We start from the raw sequence: 27,020 nt of genomic DNA on the forward strand, positions 1-27,020 counted from the left end.
ATTGCACTCCAGCCTGGGTGACAGAGCAAGACTCCACCTCAAAAAAAAAAAAAAAATTAAACATTAGCCAGGTGTGATGGTGCACACCTGTAGTCCTAGCTATTCAGGAGGCTGAGGTGGGAGGATTACGTGAGCTCAGGGGGTGTAGGCTGCAGTGAGCTATGATTGTGCCACTGCACTCCAGCCTGGGTGATAGAGCAAGACCTTCTCTCTAAAAAAAAAAAAAAAAAAAAAGAAAGAATGAAAGGAAATAAAAGAAAGAAAGCAGAAATTATCATTACTCTCTTGGCTGGATACAACTGTAGTCTTCAGGTGTATTTTGTAGCTTTGTATTCCCTATTTGAGTTTTTCATCTTGCGTAGCCGTAATATATTTAAAAGTAGTTCTAACTGGACATCTTTCCATAGTGACATCCACCTTCTATGAAGTTCTGTGCTTTTATTCCATAAATTATAAAGAAGTTATTGGCCATTACAATGGATGAAATGAAACTTTGAAATTTTTGTTCAATGAGGAAGCTCAAAGTTTGACAAGAAAACAACTGCAAAAATATAACAAAACATCTGTGGAAGTTGCACAGCATCCTGGCTCATAAAATCAGTATTGGAAACCATCAGTCTCCTTCCCGTTTCTGTCCCCTTTCTTGTCTGTAAAAACCAAATATTTAGGTCAGGCACAGTGGCTCATGGCTAGTCACCACTTTGGGAGGCCCAAATGTGTGGACTGCTTGAGGCCAGGATTTCAAAGCCAGCCTGGACAACAGGGGAAAACCCTGTCTCTACAAACAATACAAAAAATTAGCCGGGCATGGTGGCGTGTACCTGTAGTTCCAGCTACTTGGGAGGCTGAGGTGGGAGGGTCACCTGAGCCTAGGAGCTTGAGGCTACAGTTAGCCGAGATCACACCACTGCACTCCAGCCTGGGCGACAGAGCAATACCCTGTCTCAAAGACCACAACAACAACAACAAAACAACCCCAAACATTTAGAAGAATTTAAGATGAGGGAAAGGAGAGCCACTTGCCCAGTTCTCCAGTGGCCTAGTGTCCCTAACTTGTAGAGCAGCTTTACTTCCAGTCTTGGGGCTACTTTGCAGTCAGTTCTTTGATTGGAGAAGTGCCTTGCACTTTACCAGGCTTTCCTTATGAGCAGATAGTTACGGGTTAGTCTATAAGACATTATGATCATGTCACTCCTCTGTTCACATCCCTGCGATGACTCCACATTTCACTCAGAGCTGAAGTCAAAATCCTTACAATTATATGCATGTGTGCTACAACGACTCACACAAAGATGGACAGCCATAGGCCCGGGTGAAAGCTCAGAGAGTCTGGTTTCAAACAGGAAGATGGGAGCAATGGATACTGTGACAATTGACAGTCTCTGCCAGACATTAAAATGCTATGAAGCAACTATAATTAAAATTCTGGGCCGGGCACGGTGGCTCACACCTGTAATCCCAGCACTTCGGGAGGCCAAGGCAAGCAGATCACTTGAGGTCAGGAGTTCGAGACCAGCCTGGCCTACATGACAAAACCCCATCTCCACTAAAAATACAAAAATTAGCCAGGCGTGGTGGTGCACGCCTGTAGTCCCAGCTACTTGGGAGTCTGAGGCAGGAGAATCACTTGAACCCATGAGGCAGGGGTTGCAGTGAGCCAAGATCATACTACTCCACTACAGCCTGGGCGACAGAGTAAGACTCTGTCTCAAAAATAAAATAAAATTCTGCTGTGTTATATTTCAAAATAATGTAAGAAAATTCAAGAAAAACCTCTGAGGTAGTGAGACATGAATAGACAAAGGATAATTGAAAAACATTTATCTTATGCTAACTTTTCTTATATGCCTGCGTGCATATTCACGGAAGGAGTGTAAATTGACACATTTCTGGTGAACAACTGAGAAAAATATATTAAAATTACAAATTGAAGACCGTTTTGAACATGAGAGTATTTTGTTAGGGTGAGAATATTTCTTGATGTGTACTTCCAGGCTTAAGTAGCTCTCCTAGTTTAATGCCACTGGCCTCTCTTCTCCTCACTTGCTTCTCCCTAAGAAAGGAGGAGTGACTCCTCTAATTGTTAAATTTGTAAAGAATAAGCTGGGAAGGCCCCATTCAGCCCATCATCTTCCTAAAACCTGCATGGGGAGACCTATGTTTGAAGAACATTGCCTATGATTAAATGGAAAGAGATCCAGAATTGGGAAGCTCTCTTATCTGCAAATGTAAGCCACATGCTTCAACATCAGCTGTCACCAGTAATGAAGTGACATTTTAATCACCTGTCTGCCTCTTTTGTCTTATTTCCTAATTGGCTTAGAATTTGGGTGAGGATGAGGAGTGTCATTTATTGCTATAAGATCCAAACACACATCTACGAGTTTATCCTACAGACATACTTACATATGTATGAAGTTACATGTGTACAAGGTTATTCATTGTAGCATTGTTTATAATACCAAAAGACTGAGAGCAATCTGAATGTCCATAGAGAGGATTATTTAAATAAGACACTGTTGCACAATGGACTACTATGCAGCCAAAAATATTAGTAAGCTCCAAGATATATTAAAAAAACAGAATCACAAAACAAAAACAAGGTACAGAATTGTGAGTATAGTATGCTATAAATTGTGCAAGAAAAAGAAAAATATATAAATATCTGCTAATACCTTCATAGCATATTTCAGAAATAATATATAAGAAATTGGTCAGTTTATTTATTTTATTTTGCCTCCAGGGAAGAAAACTTGGTGCGCAGGGGCATTTTCTATTTGATACTCCCTAAAGTCACAGAAATCATGGGTGAGTGCAAATTCAGAGCAGAAATCACGCGTCTGAAAGTACTATTAAGTACCTGTATCTTTCAAATCTTGTTAGTAGATGGTTACAAATTAATTACTCAATCTTTCTGTCAAATCAAAATGCATTTGTACTTATTTAGCTAAGGTGTAAAGTGAAGTGATTATTATAATTTTACTTTTTTTAAAACTTAATTATGTTTCATTAAATTAGCATATAATTGAGTACCTAAATGAAACTTTCAGATAAATAGAATAAAAACAGAGGTACAAGGAGAGTTGCAGTACATGGCAAGTTTCATCGTGAAAAGTTTTTTATTTGCCTTATTTTCATTTACTCAAAAAAAATACTTATTGAGAGCTTCCTCTGTGCCCTGCTTTAAAAACTCTGGGAAAATGGGAGCAAGACACTGTCTTTTCTTAGTATGGCCTACTCTAGTAGGGGACGCAGATAACAAGTAAACAAGCAGGCCAGGTGCAGTAGCTCACACCTGTGATCCCAGCACTTTGGAAGGCCAAGGCAGGCAGATCACCTGAGGCCAGGAGTTCGAGACCAGCCTGGCTAACATGGTGAAACCCCATGTCTAGTAAAAATACAAAAAAATTAGCCAAGCATGGTGGCACACACCTGTAGTCCTAGCTACTTGGGAGGCTGAGGCATGAGATCGCCTAAACCTGGGAGGTGGAGGTTGCAGTGAGCCAATATTGTGCCACTGCACTCCAGCCTGGGTAACAGAGGAGACTCTGTCTTAAAAAAAAAAAAGTAAGCAGTAAGCTAATTTTTTCAGTGATAGTACTAAAAGACAATAGCATAGAGCTATGACAATACAGAGTGGCTAAAATGGGAGAGGAGGAAGGATTGTTTTTTCCAAGTTGATTTTTGGGGAGAGATACAATTTATTAAACAAGCATGTATAATATGACCCCCGTGCCTACTCCTGTTGTGGGCACTGGGCATAAAGCAACATAGAAGGTTAAATCTTTGCTCTCAAGAAGCTTAAGACATTCCATTGATACAGACTGACAATAAACAAACAAGCAAATTGATATTTAATATGCAGAGTCAGATTTACTGTGATACCCCAGAGAGAGCTGGTAATTGCTGAGGGCCATAGAATGTTCTAGGTGGCAAGTGGAAGCCAGGTTGCAACAACTACACATTTTTACATAAGCGTTTCTAGTAAATTGCCTAAATAAATCCTAGAAGGAAGAACTGAAGCTCCAAGACTCCAGCAATTTATGATTTATTTTCACATTCTTAATATTCACTTTCATACTTAATTTTTAATTGCAATTTTTATATTTTGTTTCTTTAAAAAGTGCTCCCCCTCCATTATAAAAACTTCAGGCCCCACAAAATTTGTATGTTCCCATAATAAGATATCAGGTGGTAACAAGTTTGGTTTTGTTTTTTTTGTTTGTTTTTTTTTTTAGACGGAGTCTTGCTCTTTCCCCAGGCTGGAGTGCAGTGGTACGATCTCAGCTCACTGCAGCCTCCACCTTCCGGGTTCAAGTGATTCTCCTAACTCAGCCTCCCAAATAGCTGGGACTACAGGCGCTCGCCACCATGCCCAGCTAATTTTTGTATTTTTAGTAGAGATGGGGTTTCACCATGTTGGCCAGGATGGCCTCGATCTCTTGACCTCGTGATCTGCCCACCTCAGCCTCCCAAAGTGTTGGGATTACAGGCGTGAGCCACCATGCCTGGCTGGTAACAAGTTTTATGAAGAAAAATCAGAATGAAGATGATGGAGTAAAATCGTTGTGGGGGAGGTACTATTAATATAAGGTGGTCAGCTACGACCTCTCTAATAGATGATGTTTGTGCTGAGCCCTGAAGGAAGCAAGCTATAACCTTGGAAACAGTAGGTACAAAGGCCCTGAGGCATGTGTACTGTGATGCCATCTATAGACTTATTATCTAAGAGGATGTTCCCTAGGCTAAATTAATTCTTTTAGAATATTTTATATCTCCAAAATCAAGGATCAGTTATATTAATAAATACATACACTTATTAAGCTACCCATTTATAAGAAATATAAAAGGTGCATTTTCATGAAAACAGGTTCATTTTCTTCAGATGAGGCTGGAATTTAGGATTGTACACAGTCTACGGGCTGACTCCTGCATTCACCCTTGGTCTTCTACAGTGATACTCCTGAAATCCTAAAATGATTAAGTTCTGTTTCTATCAGTTGGCTCTCCTAGCACTCTGCCTCTAAGAACCAGAACAAACCTCTTTGCATTTTCTGCGAGTCATGCACTGTTCAGTGACTAAGGAGGCCTGAGCAGGAAGAATCTGCCGGTTGATAACTCTTAGCTCTGTTTTTAGAATAAACACACCCGTTTAATGGAAACAGTGTGTGCACTGAATGTTATTTTAAGGGAAACAGAACAGAAAGGAGAGATGGGAGAAAACCAAAAGAGATCAAAAGGCTATTAAACAACCTGGAATTAATAATATACTTTTTAAAAAAGTTTCAACCAGAGTATCCTGTTTCTTTGCTTCTATTTAAAAAATGGTCCACCTTCTATTTAAAAAATGGTCATGACAGAGAAGCATGATGAATTTAACTAGACTACAAGTGTACTGAGGCAGAAGGCAGAGCCTAAGTTTTATTTACTTTTGGATCTTTAGGGCGAAGCACATGGTAAGCATACCATACATATTTGTGCAATTAGGAATTCATCTTAAACTGTGTGATAGCAACCATAATTATTCTACACCACCTGGTGATAACGTGGGTTTCATTTTATATATGGATTTCTCATTGTTTTTCCAAGGCCTGCCCACAAAAAAAAACACAAGAAGATGAGGTGAAAAATTCCTAGGCCCTGCCATGCAGCCACAGAAAATAGGAACCTGCCTGACTGTGGACATCAAATGAATTTCAAGGCCCAGAACCTGGATAGCATGGTTCACTGAGTCTAAGAATGGTCACCTTATATGGTAGTATAAGTTGTTTCTGAGCTGATATAACTGGGAATATAGAAGGCAGGGAGCCTGTCATTCTCTGCCTCTTTGACCTGGTAGATACCTTGCTGTGCAGAATTGGCAAGAATGCAAACTTTATGTGTATTCTGGGACATACAAGGGAGGCAATGGGAAGCCACATTTATCCTCCTGCATCTCTGTCTTGTTTATATTCTTTGCTCTGCTTCTTAGTTCATCCAAAAGTAAGCCAAAGTAAAATCAACTTGAATGAAATCCAAGTCTTTATTCTCTCCATTCCCCAAACCTAGGCCAGATTCCATGGTCTGATTTTCAGCTTACATTCTATTGTCCAGCTCTGTTTTTACAGTAAACACACACATTTAACAAAAGGTGACAATTTGTGCACAGTGAGTATTATTTTAAGAGAAGCTATGGGAATATACTCTTGGCCTCAAAGAGCTGACTGTCTAGTGAGGGAGATAAAAAGTGTAAAAACCACTACTATCTCTAAAGTCAAGACAAAGTTAGAGGGTCTAAGACCTATAGTAAACTAGAGGATGTTCAGTCCAATAGATGTAATAGTGTAGAAACAGGCCTTTTCAAATCATATATGTATTTTTGTTTGTTTGTTTGTTTGGTTTGTTTTTGAGATGCAGTCTCAGTCACCCAGGCTGGAGTATAGTACAGGATCTCAGCTCACTGTAACCTTCACTTCCCGGGTTCAAGCAATTCTCCTGTCTCATCCTCCTGAGTAGCTGGGATTACAGGCGCACGCCACCATGCCCAACTAATTTTTGTAGTTTTAGCAGAGACAGAGTTTCACCATGTTGGTCAGGCTGGTCTCGAACTCCTGACCTCAGGTGATCCACCTACCTCAGCCTCCCAAAGTGCTGGGATTACAGGCACTTAGATTTTTTAATAGGATTTTAAAACACAACAAAAGATTCCCCAGTTTAACTCCAGACCTTCTCTGAGCCTGCAGCAGAGCAGCTAAACACTGGAAAAGTGCCTTAAATTTCTGGTATGGAATTCTTTTTTTTTTTTTTTTTCCGAGACAGAGTCTCACTCTGTCGCCAGGCTGTAGTGCAGTGGCGCGATCTCGGCTCACTGCAACCTCTGGCTCCCTGGCTCAAGCGATTCTTCTGCCTCAGCCTCCCAAGTAGCTGGGATTACAGGCAGACACCACCAGGCCCAGCTAATTTTTGTATTTTTAATAGAGACGGGGTTTCACTATGTTGGCCAGGATGGTCTCGATCTCCTGACCTCGTGATCTTCCAGTCTCGGCCTCCCAAAGTGCTGAGATTACAGCCATGAGCCACAGTGCAAGGCCTCACATCATCACTTTCAAACTATCCTCCTTCTTCAAAAGCCCCACCTCTTCGTGTCTACATTCTAATGATCACCCAGTCACACCCCTCATTCACTGAAGACTTGACTCCTAGCTCACTGTCTTCATCTCCATCCTGACTGGTGTCCTCATTTTTATCCAGATAGCCTCCCATCTGACACCTGGGGTCCTCAACCCACCAACCTCACTGCTTTTTTTTTTTTTTTAACTCTTATGTCTATTCTATGTTCATTTTCTCCCTTATCCACCTTTGATGTCCTGGTCATCATTATGAAAAGCAATTGTACTACATTTATACTCACTTGCCCAGCTGAGTATAACTTCTCTGGGCCTGCACCAGAGCAGCTGAACACTGGCACAGTGCCTTAAATTTATGACCACAAAGCTGAAACAAACACTGTATATCTGTTCCATAATCCTAAAAGGTTTTCCTAGTAAGATCAATATTTTACTCTCTGAGTCAACTATTTTATATCTTTTTTTTTCCTAAAAATTTCAACCTTCCTCTTTTTTTCCTTTCCTTTTTTTCCCTTTCCTTTTTTTTTCTAAGATAAATACTGTGGAACATAAACCCTTCCTCATTGGCCCCACTCTCACATACTTTACTGAAAAAACGTAAGCAACTAAACAGGAACTCTATTCTTCTAACCACCAAATCTTTCTACACTGTGTTGATATTTCCTGTTCTTCCACTTGATATAATTCAAATGCCATCGCTCTATCAAAGCAGTCATGCTCTGGATTCTGTCTTCTCTTGTTTTCTCAAGGGCATCACTCTTGCAATTGTCCCCGCTTTCATAGATCACCAGTTTCTCCCTTTATTATGTGGAATTTGCAATTCTTAAACTACCAGCTTTTTTTTTTTTTTTTTTTTTTGAGATGGAGTCTTGCTCTGTCACCCAGGTTGGAATGCAGTGGTGCAATCTCGGCTCGCTGAAGCCTCCGCCTCTAGGATTCAAGAGATTCTCCTGCCTCAGCCTCCTGAGTAGTTGGGACTACAGGCACACGCCACCACATCTGGCTAATTTTTTGTATTTTTGTATTTTTAGTAGAGTAGAGGGTTTCCCCATGTTTGTTAGGCTGGTCTCCAACTCCTGACCTCAGGTGATCCACCCGCCTCAGCCTTCCAAAGTGCTGGGATTACAGGTGCGCATCGCTGTGCCCGGCCTTAAACTATCATCCTTTAAAAAACCCTATTGGTAAAAAGATCCTCAGTTCCAGCTGGGCGCGGTGGCTCACACCTGCAATCCCAGTACTTTCGGAGGCCAAGGCAGGCAGATCACTTGAGGTCAGGAGTTCAAGACCAGCCTAGCCTGAAATAAAATACAAAAATTAGCCAGGTGTGGTGGCAGGCACCTGTAATGCCAGCTACTCGGGAGGCTGAGGCAGTAGAATTGCTTGAACCTGCGAGGCAGAGGCTGCAGTGAGCTGAGATCATGCCACTGCACTCCAGCCTGGGCGACAGAGTGAGACTCCGTACCAAAACAAACAAACAAACAAACAAACAAACAAAAGATCCTCAATTCCCTTTGGGAGGCCATCGACAAGGAGGGAGGAGGGAGGATACTTGAGCTCAGGAGTTCAAGACCAGCCTGGCCAACATAGCAAGATCCCATCTCTATTTTTAAAAAATAAACCTCAGTTGTCCTTAGATACCCTTCCAGGAACATCTCGTTTCTTTGCTCCCCTTTCTAGAAAAACTTCTTGAAAGAATTGTTAACCCCACACTGTTCCACCTGCTCCGGGGCTTCTACCCTCATCACATCACTGAAACTGCTGTTATCAAGTCATCTGACTTACGTGTTGCCAAATTCAGTAGATACTTCTTTTTCCTCATTTTGCCTGAGTCTTGTGCAAACTGATCTGATCCACTTTGACCCTTCTCAATTATTAGCTTCTTTTTGTAGGTATCAGTAGCCTCCAGTACATGAGGTAAATGAGGGCTATGGGTCTCTTTTGATTCTGAGCTGGGTGCTTTATGAAGAACATTTTAGCAAACTACTAATTAGCCTCCCTTATAAACATAAAATCTTGAATTTTTTGTTCTTCCAATTTATGTCTTCCCCCAGAAACATTGATTCCATTGATTCATTCTGAGGTTCTGGCTACTGCTACCCCAAATTCCCAAATTAGTGCCCTATTTCCAGTGTCACCATACTTCACCATATACTTCTTCACTGCAAGTGGAGATGTACTACTAAAACCTTTGATTTTTCTACCTTGTTGACTCTTCTAAAAATGTTTGGTTTTCAAGAAGAGTTATCACTTACGATCTGTCATCTATAAATGATTATTGATTTTGATGATTTCTCAAGAATGAATTAATTGTTACGATAGTGTATGATTGTCTGCTGCCCTACTCCACTGGCTGAGAGACCCATCAGTATCTAAGAGAACTTATCAGTTCAGTAGGGTCAGGGGTCTATTACCTTCTTAGATGGTGCTATTTAGTGCCTTGCTTAGCACTGTTGGACTTGCAGCCAAACTAATTGGTTACTCTTGAAGAATATTAAGAAACCAACTCATTATTCTAAAAATTGGTGAAGGGAGAAAATCAAGCACTTATCTTCTTTTTCTTATATGTACATCAAGGAAACCAAATTGTGAATATGGTACTTTTTTTTTTTTTTATGAGAGGGGGTCTTGCTTTCTCACTGAGGCTGGAGTGCAATGTGCAATGGCCTGTTCACACACACACTGCCTGGGCTCAATTGATGCTCCCACTTCAGCCTCCCAGGTATCTGGAACTACAGATGCTTGCCACCATGCTCAGCTTTTTAATTTTTTTTGTATTTTTTTGTAGAGATAGGGGTTTCACCATGTTGCCCAGGCTAGTCTTGAACTCCTGTAGTCAAGCGATCCACCCGTCTTGGCCTCCTAAAGTGCTGGGATTATAGGTGTGAGCCACCGCACCCAGCCATTTTTTTTTTTTTTTTTTTTTTTTTGAGACAGAGTCTTGCTCTGTCGCCCAGGCTGGAGTGCAGTGGTGCGATTTTGGCTCACTGCAACCCCTGCCTCCCGGGTCAAGCAATTCTCCTGCCTCAGCCTCCTGAGTAGCTGAGATTACAGGTGCACACCACCATGCCCGGCTGATTTTTGTCTTTTTAGTAGAGACAGGGTTTCACCATGTTGGTCAGGCTGGTCTCGAACTCCTGACCTCATGATCTGCCCACCTCCGCCTCCAAAAGTGCTAGGATTACAGGCATAGGCCACCGTGCCCCGCCCCCATTTTTTTTTTTTTAACAGAAGAACTCCAGCTAGTGAATGCAGAAGAAATGACAGACTATTACTATTTTGACACTTGAATGAAATAATGGATCTACGCAATGATTATTGATAGCTGCTGAAATCATTAGGTGAGAGGCTGATGAGGAACTTTATAATGATGGATCAGGCTGACAACACTTGAACCCACCGATTAATTTTAATATTCCAAAAAGAGAGGCAAACAGACATTATGTGCTTACTGGTGTGATGCAGTAAGAACACAGCATCGGCTATGAAGCACTCTTCCAAAAATATCTAGCCTAAATCTTATCAAGCCTCTAGACCTAATTTTCAGTTAATGTGAAATACAGAAGATGGAGAAATGTGTTAAATAACACCTCAGGATACAATTAATCAAATCTGGAATGTAACAAATTCTATAGGGAAAATGACTTGATTTCATCAACAAATAAATGGCAAGAAAAGCAGAAGAAACTATAAGTTGAAAGAAATTTAAGAGCCATTGCATATCACAGTGCAACGTGTGAATAGCATTTGGATCCTGATTTGCATAATGCAACTTAAAAAAATTTATAAGACAATAAAAAATTTAAATACTGACTGGATATTTGATGACATTGAGTAATTTTGTTAATTTGTTGGGTATGATAATGGTAAATATGGTTATATATTTTTAAAAAGAGTCCTTATTCTTAAAGATACGTAGTTAAGACTTTGTAGATTAAATCAATATGTCTGTCATTTGCTCTAAAATAATCTTGTGAGGGCTTTGGGAAAGTGGGTTGGCATGTAGATAAAATAAGACTGAACATATGCTGATGCATGTGGAAGGTGGATGATGGCTATTCAGAGGATTATTATACTATTTATATTACACTTTTTACTTTTGAAGTATGCTTGAAAATTTCTATAATAAAAAGAAAACAAGCAAGCAAAAAAAAAAAAAAAAAAAAGACGAAAAAAAGAAAAATCTAAACTCAAAACCAAAAAGCTTGCAACCCTCTGAGCTGTCCCCTTAAGAATTCTTTCCAGTCTGGGCGCAGTGGCTCACGCCTGTAATCCCAGCACTTTGGGAGGCTGAGGATCACCTGAGACCAGAAGTTCGAGACCAGCCTGACCAACATGGAGAAACCCTGTCTCTACTAAAAATCCAAAAAAATTCACCGGGTGTGGTGGCGCGTGTCTGTAATCCCAGCTACTTGGGAGGCTGAGGCAGGAGAATCGCTTGAACCCGGGAGACAGAGGTTGTGGTGAGCCAAGATTGCGCCATTGCACTCTAGCCTGGGCAACAAGAGTGAAACTCCATTTCCAAAAAAATAAGAAAAAAGAATTCTTTCCAAAGTCTATGAATGATTTATTTTGGGACCCCTGATTCTCTCAAAATTCCCCATGGCTTTTTCAAATTAATGTATTGCTTCATTTCTGTTTTTGAGTGATGAGGGTAGAATTATTTCCTCTGGGATTTTCCTACTAATTGCAGTCAGTAATGCTTCCCAATGTATGGATTAAGGGTGTCCTCCCAGTAGGAGGTGCTACCTCAAAGTATGGTGGCAGCTTAGCCTTTAGAGTAAGTGCCAAAGGCCTTCCAGTGCTGCTCCAGTCTCCACACTGCTTTCCTGGGACCTCTGCATCATAGTGAAATTTTTAGAATAGATTTGCTTCTAGAATAATTTTCCACCAATTTGCTGCCAAAATTGTGTGGGCCAGATTTCCTCCAGACTACAATTTACCCATCTCAGCTGGTTCTGCTTTTTTCCCCTTCTTTCCTTAATGAGGTTTGTAGACTCTTTTAAATATTCCTGGTTTGACATGGTAGCTCACACCTGTAATCCCAGCACTTTGGGAGGCTGAGGCAAGAGGATTGGTTGAGGCCAGGTGTTCGAGACTAGGTTGGGCAACATGGCAAGACCCTGTCTCTACAAAAAAATACAAAAATTAGCCAGGTGAGGTGGTCCGAACCTGTGGTCCCAGCTACTCAGGAAGCTGAGGTGGGAGGGTCACTTGAGCTCAGGAAGTTAAGGCTACGGCAAGCTATGATTGTCCCACTGCACTCTAGCCTGGATGACAGAATGAGACCCTGTCATATGTGTGTTTATGTTTGTGTGTGTTGGACTTGCATATATATGTCAAACATGCACACCAGTCGTCTACCCTAGGGAGAGTGCTTCATGTTCTTATTTCATTGCCATTGCTGTTACTGTTGAAGTTTGCCCAGTCCCTGTTTCTTTAGTGTGTATTCTGAATGAGGTCACATCAGAATTTGTGGGTCATGGTATTAAATGCAATTTGGGGAAAGGGGGACTCTTTAGGAAAAATAACACCAAATTATGGATACAAAATTAGGCAGGAGACCAGGCGTGGTGGCTCACACCTGTAATCCCAGTACTTTCTGAGGCTGAGGTGGGCTGATCACCTGAGGTCAGGAATTCAAGACCAGCCTGTCCAACATGGTGAAACCCCGTCTCTACTAAAAATACAAAAATTAGCTGGGCATGGTGGCATGCCTGTAGTCCCAGTACTCAGGAGGCTGAGGCAAGAGAATCGCCTGAACCCAGGAGACAGAGGTTGCAGTGAGATCACGCCATTGCACTCCAGCCTGGGTAACAGAATAAGACTCTGTCTCAAAAAAAAAAAAAAAATTAGGAAAATGAATATATATTTAGAATAAATAGGTAAATCACAACAAAGGCAAATAGCATAAGCATCACAAAATCCAGGACAAAAAAATACTTGAACGTAATTAACTGCCAGAAACCTTCCCATATTTTTTCCCTACATTTTTTAGCCATGTAGACTTTGGTTACTCTTCAATTTTTTAACATTTTTTAGAGAGAGAGTATTTTCAATGGAGAGGGTATAAGGATAATTTACTTTTTTCTAGAATAATTAGAATTCCTCTATAAAGTTTTTTTTTAAATTATTGGTTGTTTAGAAAAGTGTCAGCTTAATAAGTTGTTACTGGTGATGTCTTACAAATATGTAAGAGTTCCCTGGTGGTCTAGTGGCTAGAAAAAATTTAAAAAAGAAAAAATATATTTAAGAGTACTACAAATTTGAGGGCACTTTTTAAAGTCTTTTTCACATATGAGTGGTAAGATTTCAGGATGTGTAAGTGTACTTCAGGGCACTCATTAAACAGTTTGTCATCAATGTCATTAAAATAGTGTATTATGGACCAGGCGTGGTGGCTCACACCTGTAATCCCAGCACTTTGGGAGGCCGAGGCGGGTGGATCACAAGGTCAGGAGATCGAGACCATCCTGGCTAACATGGTGAAACCCCCGTCTCTACTAAAAATACAAAAAATTAGCCGGGCGTGGTTGCGGGAACCTGTAGTCCCAGCTACTCTGGAGGCTGAGGCAGGAGAATGGCGTGAACCCGGGAGGCGGAGCTTGCAGTGAGCCGACCATTGCGCCACTGCACTCCAGCCTGGGTGACAGTGCGAGACTCCGTCTCAAAAAAAAAAAAAAAAAAAAGGTGTACTATGATTTTAGGTTGTATTTGTTGATGTCATTGTTTTCTTTTCTTTCTTTCTTTTTTTTTTTTTGAAATGGAGACTTGCTCCATCACCCAGGCTGGAGTGCAATGGCGCGACCTCAGCTCACTGCAGCCTCCTCCCAGGTTCAAGCGATTCTTCTGCCTCAGCCTCCCGAGTAGCTTGGACTACAGGTGAGCACCACCACTCCCAGCTAATTTTTGTATATTTTTTTAGTAGAGACGGGGTTTCGCCGTATTGGCCAGGCTGGTCTTGAATCCCTGACCTCATGATCTGCCTGCCTCAGCCTCCCAAAGTGCTGGGATTACAGGAGTGAGCCACCACACCCGGCCAATCTCATTATTTTCAAATCATAAAAAATTTTAATTTTTTCCAACATATTCTTAAGATTTGCTCCACTGTGTTATTTGGGTTTTACACAATCCAAGAAGCTTATTCATTTCTTTTTTGAAATTTATTTATTCTTAATGAATCACTGATGTTGGTATGATTTGGAAACTTCTTTCTTATAATTTGCTTCTTGAATACAGAATAATCTCCACTGATTTTGTCACTCATGTTTATGACTTTAGCTTCATATTCTATTAATTTTATCTCAGTTTTTTCAGTTCTTTAATAAACTAGGAACTGTAATTTCTTCACGTCTTATTAAAATGTTTAAAAATGTCTGCTCAAATTACATTTATAGTGGTTTATTCTCAATTCAATTTCTTTTTAGACAGAAACTCAAAATACTTGTGTCACTTCAGCACCATTGAACACTGGGGAAGTGGAATGGAGGGAGATTTGAAATGGAAAGAACAACAGTTTGATGATTTTGGTTACAACATCTTTTACAAATTTAACAAAACCATATGACCTTGTGAACACATTATTAGGATCCCTCCCAGGTCCTTGGAAAGGGCCAATATAATGGAGGGGTCCCGAAGCTTAAATCTTATTGGCTTCACTGCAAACCCTTCTCTGATCTTGAGTACGTAACACAGATCCACTCTTCCTCCTTTTGGACTAAGTGTTTTTCTGTGTTTTGTGTGCTAGATCTTCTTTTTCTCCTCCAGATACATTCTCCACCAGCTTCTTCTCTACCAGGAGGCTGATCTATGCAGAGGGGAGCACTAACAACAGAGTGGGGGAGGGGGGCATTCACTCCAGCCTTCTTTCCCCTGGCTCCATTCCTACAGGGTTGGCATGGCTTGGATGCATCCTCAGGGACCTCTCTGCACAGTCCTCTTTCTCACTAGTGACTAGCTCCTCCTTTCGCTTCACCACCCTCCCCTTGGAATGGTAATGGAGCCCTCAATATTACTAACTTTGGGGTACCACACTATCCCTCAGAATTTACTTATGCCCTGCCCACACCTTTGTAAAAAGTAGTTTATTACATTTTCCTGCTGCCAGATGATCATGGTAGACATACCTGTAATCCCAGCTAGTCAGGAGGCTGAGGAGGGAGGATCCATAGAGCCCAAGAGTTTGAGACCCCATCTCAAAAAAAAAAAAAAAATCTTGCTGAGACTCTGATACAGTTTGTAACATCAATCTTCTGTAGGCAGTAACTTCACTGTACATTTAAATTCCTCTAAAATCATTTTTAATTATGTCTTTATTTTCAAGGGATCAGCATAGTCTTACCCCTAAGGTGGATATGATCAAAGGAGAATTAGCTTCTATCTGCTTTATACCTGGATTTTTTATGTGGCTATTTTCATTTCTTTAAAAAATCTTGTTCTAGGCAGGGCACAGTAGCTCACACCTGTAATCCCAGCACTTTGGAAGGCCAAGGTTGGAGGATTGCTTGAGGCCAGGAGTTCATGACCGGCCTGAGCAACATAGTGAGACTCTGTCTCTACAAAAGAATTTAAAAATTATTCGGGTGTGTGTGGTAGCGTGTGCCTTGTAGTCCCAGCTACTCTGGAGGCTAAGATGGGAAGATCACCTGAGCCCAGGAGTTCAAGGCTTCAGGAAGCCATGATCATACCACTGCACTCCAACCTGGGCAACAGAGCTAGACCTTGTTTCAAAAAAAAAAAAAGTTCTTTTTTAAAATTTGGATAACCATTCTAGAATTAGAATTAGACGTGGTAACAATCTTTTCAACAAATGTTGCTGGAGCAATTATTGTTCATCCATATAGAAAAGGAAGGAACTTTGCCATCTGCCTTATATTATGCCCCAAAATTAATTTAACGTGAATCATAGAACTAAATGTGAAAATAAAACAATACAGATTCTAAAAGAAATTAGGGGAGAATATCTCTGTGCATTTGGAGTAGGCAATGATTTTTTAAATGCAACATAAAAAGCACTAATTATCCAAAGACACCAATAGGAGAGTGAAAAAGAAAGCCATAGACTGGGGGGAAGAAATCCACAATTCCTACATCTGAGGTAACCTTCGTATCCAGATTCATATAAAGAATCCTAATTGATAAAATTGGAAGAATTGATAAGGTAATCCTCATTGATAAAATTGGAAGAATCCTAATTTATAAAAATCATAATTGATAAAATTGGTAAAAATTGATTTAAAAAACACACACACTTTTTTTTTAAGAGACACATCCGGCTAATTTTTAAATTATTTTTTGTAGATTCAAGGTCTGGGTCTCACTATGTTGCCTGGGCTGGTCTCAAACTCCTGGCCTCCTAAAGTGCTGGGATTACAGTCGTGAGCCGCTGCTTCTGGCCAACTCTCACAATCTTTAAATGGGCAAGGCCCTGCACAAAGGAGGACATCAAATGGCAAATGAGCATCTGAAAAATTTAAGAGACTGACAGACCGGCTGCCCCGCCTCTGGCAGGGGTCCCTGGTGCGGGCGGGAAATATCCCCGACGGAGCTTGATGAGAGGCGCACGCTGCTGGCAGGGCACCGCTGTGTCAGCTGGGACTGGCTCGCAGCCCACCGAGATGGCCCAGCAGTCGGACAAGGCTGTGAAGTGCTGCGCCCTGGAGGAGATTCAAAGCACACTCATAGCAAAAGCACCTGGGTGTACGATTTGACCAAATTCCTGGCAGAGCATCCTGGTGGGAAAGAAGTCTTAAGGGAATAAGCGGGAGAGATGCTACTGAAAACTTTGAGGATGTCGGGCACTCTACAGATGCCAGAGAATTCTCCAAATCATAAATCATTAGGGTTTCATCTGGATGACAGATAAAGTTAACTGAGCCTTCAGAATTTTTTTTTTTTTTTTTGAGATGGAGTCTCACTCTTTTGCCCAGGCTGGAGTGCAATGGCACGATCTCAGCTCACCGCAACCTCTGCCTCCCAGGTTCAAGTGATTCTCCTGCCTCAGCCTCCCGAGTAGCTGGGATTACAGGTGCGCACCACCATGCCTGGCTAATTTTTGTACTTTTTGTAGAGACTGGGTTTCACCATGTTTGTCAGGCTGGTCTCGAACTCCTGACCTCGTGATCCGCCCACCTTGGCCTCCCAAAGTGCTAGGATTACAAGCATGAGCTACTGCACCCAGCCTTTGTTTTTTTTTTTTTTTTTCTGCAAGAGATGGTTTAGCTCTATGTTGTCCAGGCTGGTTTCCAACTTCTGAGCTCAAGGGATCCCCCTGAGTGGTTGGGACTACTGGCATGCACCACTGGAAACCCTTATTACTACTGTTGACTTTAATTCCGGTTAGTGGACCAGTTGAGTGATCCCAGCCATCTCAGCACTGGCCAAAGCCTTCCTGTGTTGCCTCTACATGTAGGCAGAAGACTAAATAGCTTTTCAGAAGCCAATGAAAGAAAAGACTGCTTTGGATTAGGGAGAAAAGAAACCAGTGTTAATTAACTATTTCAACTGTCAGCAGCCTTCATCTGAAAGAATAATTTTTAATGTGTCTGTTTCTCTTTCCTCCTACACTAGAAACAAAACAAGAGTAATTGTTCGATTCTTTCTAAAACTTTTCTTTCTTTTTTTTTTTTTTTTTTTTGAGACGGAGTCTCGCTCTCGCCCAGGCTGGAGTGCAGTGGTGTGATCTCGGCTCACTGCAAGCTATGCCTCCCAGGTTCATGCCATTCTCCTGCCTCAGCCTCCTGAGTAGCTGGGACTACAGGCACCCACTACCATGCCTGGCTAGTTTTTTTGTATTTTTAGTAGAGACTGGGTTTCACCGTGTTAGCCAAGATGGTCTCAATCTCCTGACCTCGTGATCTGCCCGCCTCAGCCTCCCAAAGTGCTGGGATTACAGGCGTGAGCCACCGTGCCTGGCCTTTCTAAAACTTTTCAAGTGTGTCTTTTTATTCACCAACTTTATTTTGAAGTCTCTTCACTACGTAGTTTACTTATTGTAAGCATGAGCTTTTAATATTAATATTATATGTGGCATAGAGTAGAATAATGGACACTGGAGATTACAAAAGGTGGGAGGGTGAGAGCAGGGGTGAGGACTGAAAAATTACCTATTGGGTACAATGTTCACTATTTAGGTGATGGATGCACTAAAAGCCCAGACTTCGCCGCTACATAATGTGTGCATGTTAAGACATCTGCATTGGTACTCCCTAAATATATAAAAATAAAAATTAAAATAAAAAAATAAAATAATATCTGGCTTTAAAACATGACAGTGCATTGTCCAGGATGTTTAGCAACTACATTGCTGATGTGAGTGAAAAATGATATGACCACTTTGGAAAGCTGTTTAGCAATATATATTAGAGCTAAACACATGCCTGCCCTGTGACCCATAATTTCATTCTTAGGCATACACCTAACAGAAATGAGTGCAGAAGACATGGATAAGAATGTTCAGAATAGCTTTATTCATAACAGCAAAAAACTAGAAACAACAAAGTGGTCAGAAACAGAAGAATGGGCCAGACGTCGTGGCTCACGCCTGTAATCCCAGCACTTTGGGAGGCCAAAGTGGATGGATCCCTTGAGGTCAGAAGTTTGAAACAAGCCTGGCCAACATGGCAAAACCCTGTCTCTACTTAAAACAGTACAAAAATTAGCCAGGTGTGGTGGCAGGCACCTATAATCCCAGCTACTTGGGATGTTGAGGCACGAGAGTCACTTGAACCCAGGGGGACAGAGGTTGCAGTGAGCCGAGATTGCGCCACTGCACTCTAGCCTGTGCAACAGAGCGAGACTCAGTCTCAAAAAAAGGAAAAGAAATGGAAGAATGGATAAGTCAGTTGTGGTATGTGTGTATACCACATATTGTGGACTGTTTGTAGTTCCCCAAAATTCATATGTTGACATCCTAGATAAATCAGTTGTGGTATGTGTGTATACCACATGTTGTGGACTGTTTGTAGTTCCCCAAAATTCATATGTTGACATCCTAACCTCCAGTGGATGGTATTAGGAAGTGGGGCCTTTGGGAGGTAATAAGGTCACGATGGTAGAACCCTCATGAATGGGATTTAGTGCCTTGTAAGAAGAGACTAGAGAGTTTACTTCCTTTCTGCTTTTCACCATGTAAGGATACATGAAGAAGATGGCCATCTGCAAACCAGGAAGCAGGTCATCATGAGACACCAGATCTAACAGCATCTTGATCTTGGATTTCTCAGCCTCCAAAACTGTGAGCAATAAATTTCTATTGTTTAAGACACCCAGTCTATGATATTTTGTTTTTTTTTGTTTGTTTGTTTTTGGGTTTTTTTTTTTATGAAGTATTTATTGATCATTCTTGGGTGTTTCTCGGAGAGGGGGATATGGCAGGGTCATAGGATAATAGTGGAGAGAAGGTCGGGAGATAAACACATGAACAAAGGTCTTTGGTTTTCCTAGGCAGAGGTCCCTGCGGCCTTCTGCAGTGTTTGTGCCCCTGGGTACTTGAGATTAGGGAGTGGTGATGACTCTTAAAGAGCATGCTGCCTTCAAGCATCTGTTTAACAAAGCACATCTTGCACCGCCCTTAATCCATTTAACCCTGAGTTGACACAGCACATGTTTCAGAGAGCAGGGGGCTGGGGGAAAGGCCATAGATCAACAGCATCCCAAGGCAGAAGAATTTCTCCTAGTCAGAACAAAATGGAGTCTCCTATGCCCACTTCTTTCTACACAGACACAGCAACAATCTGATCTCTCCTTTCTTTCCCCACACTTCCCCCCTTCTTTTCAACAAAACCGCCATCGTCCTCATGGCCCGCTCCCGATGGTCGCTGTCTCTTCGGAGCTGTTGGGTACACCTCCCAGACAGGGCGGCCGGGCAGAGGCGCTCCTCACCTCCCAGATAGGGCGGCCGGGCAGAGGCGCTCTTCACTTCCCAGACGGGGCCGCCGGGCAGAGGCGCTCCTCACTTCCTCCCAGACGGGGTGGCAGCCAGGCAGAGGCGCTCCTCACCTCCCAGACAGGGCGGCCGGGCAGAGACGCTCCTCACTTCCTCCCAGACGGGGTGGCGGCCAGGCAGAGGTGCTCCTCACCTCCCAGACAGGGCGGCTGGGCAGAGGCGCTCCTCACTTCCCAGACGGTGTGGCGGCTGGGCAGAGGCGCTCCTCACTTCCCAGATGGGGCAGCCAGGCAGAGGCGCTCCTCACTTCCTCCCAGAGGGGGTGGCGGCCAGGCAGAGGCACTCCTCACCTCCCAGACGGGGTGGCCGGGCAGAGGTTCTCCTCATCTCCCAGACAGGGCAGCCGGGCAGAGGTGCTCCTCACTTCCTCCCAGACGGGGTGGCAGCCGGGCAGAGGCACTCCTCACCTCCAAGACGGGGCAGCCGGGCAGAGGCGCTCCTCACTTCCCAGACGGGGCAGCCGGGCAGAGGCGCTCCTCACTTCCCAGACGGGGTGGCCAGGCAGAGGCGCTCCTCACTTCCCATATGGGGTGGCGGCCGGGCAGAGGCGCTCCTCACTTCCCAGATGGGGCAGCCGGGCAGAGGCACTCCTCACTTCCTCCCAGACGGGGTGGCGGTCAGGCAGAGGCGCTCCTCACCTCCCAGACGGGGCGGCCGGGCAGAGGTGCTCCTCATCTCCCAGACGGGGCAGCCGGGCAGAGGTGCTCCTCACTTCCTCCCAGACAGGGTGGCAGCCGGGCAGAGGCACTCCTCACCTCCCAGATGGGGCGGCCGGGCAGAGGCGCTCCTCACTTCCCAGACGGGGCAGCCGGGAAGAGGCGCTCCTCACTTCCCAGACGGGGCGGCCGGGCAGAGGCGCTCCTCACCTCCCAGACGGGGCGGCCGGGCAGAGGCGCTCCTCACTTCCCAGACGTTGGGCGACTGGGCAGAGGCGCTCCTCACTTCCCAGATGGGGCAGCTGGGCAGAGGCGCTCCTCACATCCCAGACGATGGGTGGCCGGGCGATATTTTGTTATAGCTGTCCAAACTAAGACCCAGATATATACATACTACATGATCTAGAACAGGCAAAGCTAATCAATGGTAGTTACTTTTAAGGAGGGTATTGACTGGGAGAGGAGCACAAAGGAACTTTCTGGAGTGCTGAAATGTTCTATATCTCAATCTGGATGGTAATTACAAGGTGGTGTTCACTTGTGAAACTTCATTGAGCACTTAAAATTCATGCACCTTATAGTTTGTGTGTTATAATTCAATTAAAAAAATGTTTTGCCCCCAAAGGCCCTTCTTTTCTCTTTATCTGTCACAGTTATTTTATTTTACATGAAGTCTTGGTAAAGAATCTGTGCTGTTTTATCAACTTCCATGTACTGAAGATCTACTTATGATTTTATGCATGCTGATCTCGTCCACTTGCCAAATGTAGCAAATTGACCCAAGTAACTTTGGCTGTTCACAATTATTAGATAATTTAGGGGATAGTGGAGGCCACCAATTGTTAGACATAGGGGTGGGCTCTAGGTCTCCCCTTAATAACCTCACTTTCATATGACTTATTACAATGAAGGAAGTTGTTTTAGACAAGATTCACATTCAAACATCTATTAGCAAGAAAACACAAAAGTAGTCCTACAACCTATTCCCAAAATTCAGGGAGACCCTAGATTTCTGGCTTTTAGGCAATCTGATATTCATCTTGCACACATGCATGCACACACACACACACACACAGAAATAGAAAAACTTAGCAAGCCTAGCAGCCTTCAGAGTGGTACTCCTGGCCTGGAGTTTTGATTTAGTTGAGTTTTCTGCCCCTTAGAGATGAATTCTCTCAATTGCCCTAACCAAAAGTCTAAAATATTATCATCATCTGCCTTGAATAATTTTTCAGGGATTTTTTTCCCCCTCGCATTTAAAGTCCAGGTTAGAATGATAAGTCCATTCTATGAAGCCATCAGGGTTGGTATGGAACTACAGGATGTTGGGACTTGGCTTCCTTCTGTCTTGCTGCTTTGCCACACCTATGGTGTTTCCTTCATTTGCTTGGTCCAGTTTTGCTCATCATCCGCATTTAGCTAGTTGAAGAAAAGAGAAAACGAGGTAAGAGAATAAACTCATTCCATTTAAGAATTACCTGGAAGTTGCACACATCACTTCCACTCATGTTTCATAGGCCAGACATTGTTTTACTAAGCTTCAAGGAAGGCTGGAAAAATGTAGTTTTTATTTCTGATTGGCCATGCATTTTGTTGAAAGCCACAGGTGATTTTATTATTATATAGGAAGGAGAGAACCAAGAGATAAGTAACAGTATCTGCCACAATGACAAAATTGGTTTAGGTCAGCTTGCAAATCTTCTGTCTTAGTCTGTTTTGTGTTGCTATAAATGAATACCCAAGGCTGGATAATTTTTTTTTAAAAGAGGTTTATTTGGCTCACAATTCCGCAGGCTGTACAAGAAGCATGACACCCACCAGCATCTTCTTGGCTCCTAGTAAGGGCTTTTCTGCTGAGTCAAACATGGTGGAAAAGGTCAAAGAGAAGCAGGCATGTGTGAAGAAAGACCAAATCTGAGGGGCACCCTGGTATAACAACCCATTGTTTCGTAACAACCCATTCTCATGGGAACTAACCCATTCCTCTGAGAGCCAATCAGAAGGGAAACTTACTGGCTACTACAAGAACAGCACCAAGCCATTCATAAGGGATTCATCCTAATGACCCATACACAATGCATAGCATCTTCTCAGCAATATGTACTCAGTTGGTCCCTCCTTCCTTGAAACATTCCTCTCTTTAGCTTCTATGGTGCCATATTTTCACAGCACCTCTCAGGGTCTGCGTATTCTAGCTGCTGTACAGGCTTCTCTTCTTTTATTCATTATCCAAAAAATTCGCATGCTAGAGGGGTCTGTCTGGGATCCTCCCATCTTTGTTGTCTATACTCTCTTTAGGAGAGCTCATATAATGACATGACTTAAAATGTCTGCTATATACTAATAGTTCCAAAATTTATATCTTTAACCCTGACTTCTCCAAACTCATACCAACTGCCTACTTGACATCTTTACCTTGCTGTCTAATAAGCATTTCAACCTGAAACTGAGGGCTAACCTGATTTGGCCCACCAAACTTAACTTGTCTCATTTGTTTTTAGTTAATTTAAAAAGCTACATATTTAATAGCTAAAAGTCATGTGGCTAAGCAATATATAAATAAACTTCCACTAGCTTCCTTATAGATTACGTATCTGAGATATAGGTCACCATGGTAATGGTTGCTTGTTTTTCAGGAACTTAGAGTCAGCTCTTGTCCAGCTTAAGCCAGCTGAGACCAACAACTCTTCAACTGGGCCTGCATAAGTGTCCAATGGGTGACCCTTTGGCATCACAGGACCAAGAGCTCCACCCTCAGATCATGCTAAAGCTGCAACTTTGTGGACATGTGTTCTGTGAAGAGCTATGAAGCTTGACTATGCTTGTGCACATCACCAGTTGCCTCACTGTTTCTTACCCCAATTACCTTTCCCCATCCCTCAGACCACCTTGCTCCTTTATCCCATAAATACCCTAAAACCCCATCTTTGGGAGCTGGATTTGAGATCTGTTCTCCTGTCTCCTCATTTGGCTGCTTCATGAATAAACTCTTTCTCTGCAGCAAAATTTGTTGTCTCAGTGATTGGCATATTGTGCAACAGGCAGAACAAGCCCAATTCAGTAACAAAACCAAATCTTCAAAATAGAACAATGCTATTACCCTAGACTAAATTTTCTTAATATGAGGCTGGGAGCAGTAACCAATTCTTACTTAGTGTTTGGAAATGTAGGTGGGATTTTTCATTGTCACAGTGACTGGAGGTGCTACTTATATTTCTTCCGAACTCTCTCTTTTTAAACTCAGCATTATATTTGTGAAATTTATCAATGTCAATTCATGTAGATCTAGTTTATTTTTCTTGCTGTATAGAATTTAATTATTTAATTATACCACAATTTAATTTAGTTACCCATTTTTTTGTGGTGAACATTTAGTTGATTTCCAGTTCCCTGAATTTACAAACCATACTGCTATGAATATTCTTTTTTTTTTTTTTTTTTTTTTTTAAGAGACGGAGTCTTGCTCTGTCATCCAGGCTGGAGTGCAGTGGCATGATCTTGGCTCACTGCAATCTCCGCCTCCCAGGTTCAAGCAAGTCTCCTGCCTCAGCCTCCCAAGTAGCTGGGATTACAGGCACGCGCCACCATGCCTGGCTAATTTTCGTATTCTTAGTAGAGATGGGGTTTCGCCATGTTGGCCAGGCTGGTCTCAAACTCTTGACCTCGTGATCCACCCTCCTCAGCCTCCCAAAGTGCTGGGATTACAGGCATGAGCCAGCGCACCCTGCCTGAATATTCTTGAACATGTCGTTTTGTGTACAGATGTGACCATTGCTCCAGAGTATATTCTTTTTTTTTTTTTTTTTTTTTGTGAGACGGAGTCTTACTCTTGTCACCCAGGCTGGAGTGCAATGGCGTGATCTCGACTCACTGCAACCTCCGCCTCCCACGTTCAATCGATTCTCCTGCTTCAGCCTCCCTAGTAGCTGGGATTACAGGCACGCGCCACAATGCCTGGCTAATTTTTGTATTTTTAGTAGAAACGGGGTTTCACCGTGTTGGCCAGGCTGGGAGTATATTCTTTAGAGTGGACTTTCTGCACCATCAGCTATGCACATCTTAAACTTTAGTAGATATTATCAATTTGTTCTTTAAAATAATTGTACTAAATGTATACCCAGAAAGATGGTCTTTTAGTGTACTGACTTACAAAGTTATGCTATGAGAGATGGATACCAGTATGAGAGAGTCCTCTCCTAGGTACTGTAAATGAAACGTGAAGCTTACTGGTCTGCTGCCAGGAATTCATTTTCCTCAAAGGGTGTGTCTGCATAGAGCTCAGCTTCTGGAAGGGAACAACGGAGAAAAAGAAAAGATAAGAAAAGGGTTGGACACGGTGGCACATGCCTGTAATCCCAGCACTTTAGGAGGCCGAGGCGGGTGGATCACCTGAGGCCAGGAGTTCGAGACCAACCTGGCCAACATGGCGAAGCCCTGACTCTACTAAAAATAAAAAAATTAGCCAGGCATGATGGCGGGTGCCTGTAATCCCAGCTACTCAGGAGGCTGGGGCAGGAGAATCACTTAAACCTGGGAGGCAGAGGTTGCAGTGAGCTGAGGTGGTGCCACTGCGCTCCAGCCTGGGTGACAGAGGGAGACTGTCTAAAAAAAAAAGAAGAAGAAAGAAAAAGATAAAAAGAAAAGACAAGAAAGGGAAAGCAGAGGACCAGGGACCTGATGAGAACATGAAATAAATGTTTTTTTAGCCGGTGTGATTGCTGATAATAGGCTGTACCTGCAGTTCTGCCCAGATGTTGTGGGGCATGAAGAAGCAGTTATATTTGTTTAGGTGGCTCTGTCTCTAGGCAGAGTCTGACTCTTCTTTCTATTCCCAGTGTTAAGCCTCCATACCAGGACATTAACAGACATGTAATAAACAGTTTGCTGAATGGATGAATGAGAGTACCCTGACACTCATATTATTTATTCTGTTAAATACATATATTCTCACTGACTTGATCAAAACAAGAATTAAGGTTTCAATTGTGTCTGGCATAAAATAGAGACTAGATAAATATTCTTTGAGTGGATAAAAGATAATCTAATTAATTTGAATTTAAACTACCTGAGCACAACCCTGTTAAATGTGTTTTTTCTCATTGGCCTTAACAAAAGAAAAAAGAGCCCAAAGCAGTCTGAACTATGTGAGGTATGCGGAATTTATCAGGCACAGAGAGATATGAGTTTGGGACTTCAGTCATGTCCCTACACCCCTGTATTAGTCAGTTCTCATACTGCAATAAAGACATACCCAAGACTGGGTAATTCATAAAAGAGGTTTAATTGACTCATAGTTCCGCATGTCTGGGGAGACCTCAGGAAACTTACAATCATGGTGGAAGGGGAAGAGGCATGTCTCACACAGTGGCAGGTGAGAGGGAGTGAGCAAGAGCAGGGAAAACTGCTCTATAAAACCACCAGGAGAACAGCATGGGGGAAACCATCCCCAAGATCCAATCACCTCCCACCCTGTGTGTGGTTCCTCCCCTCCACACTTGGGGATTATGGCGATTACAATTCGAGATGAGATTTGTGTTGGGACACAGAACCAAACTATATCAGTCGCCATGCTTGGGGGGCAATTGTTTAAAGTCACTTTGTCCCTTACTACCTGCTTCATCCATATTCATGTGCTTCGAATTTGTGATACAAAGAAGAATGTATAGCCAATCAATAGCTTAGGTTATTGTAATGTAAGTTTTTGGTAAACAACTTAGGAACTGCCTCTTCTTTTTTCTTTAAAAGCTGCTTGTAAGTGCTGCTAATCAGAGCGTATATTCAGGGCAATTTGAATCCATGCTCTCATGTGGCAGTCCTCAACTTGGCTCAAATAAACTGTATACTTACATTAATTTTGCCTCAGTTTTTCCCTTTAGGTTGAAAATATTGCATCAAGTTGAATACTCACAGCAACTGTATGAACTAGGTAGTATTTATTACTGGCCCTATTTATACCTGAGGAACAGAGAAGTTGAACAACTTGTCCAAGATCACAGTTTCACAGCAGGAGGACCATTATTTGAAGCAGGCAGTCTGATTCCAGACACCCAGTTTTTACACGCTGTACTGTATTGTTTTCAAAACTCTAAGATTTCATGGATCTTTGATTTTTTTTTTAAATTTCACTTGCCTTTTTTTTTTTGAGAACTACTACAACACGATGTGTGTGTGTATTCACACACATTTTTGGAAAATATCTGAAAAACCCAAAAAACACTTCACATGAATGGAGGGCCAAAGGAAGGGCTGGGGTACAGACGCCGTCCAGAAATACTTAAAAATAAATGTTTATACTAACACAAACTAGCAGCCATT

General features: G+C 42.4%; 1 pseudogene; it reads right to left on the minus strand.

Annotated features, from left to right (window-relative positions):
- Positions 1–27,020, minus strand: part of LOC100459597 (uncharacterized) — a 32,963-nt pseudogene that overhangs the window by 5,169 nt on the left and 774 nt on the right.

Source organism: Pongo abelii, chromosome 11 (assembly GCF_028885655.2).
Source record: "Pongo abelii isolate AG06213 chromosome 11, NHGRI_mPonAbe1-v2.0_pri, whole genome shotgun sequence".
Lineage (NCBI taxonomy): Eukaryota > Metazoa > Chordata > Mammalia > Primates > Hominidae > Pongo > Pongo abelii.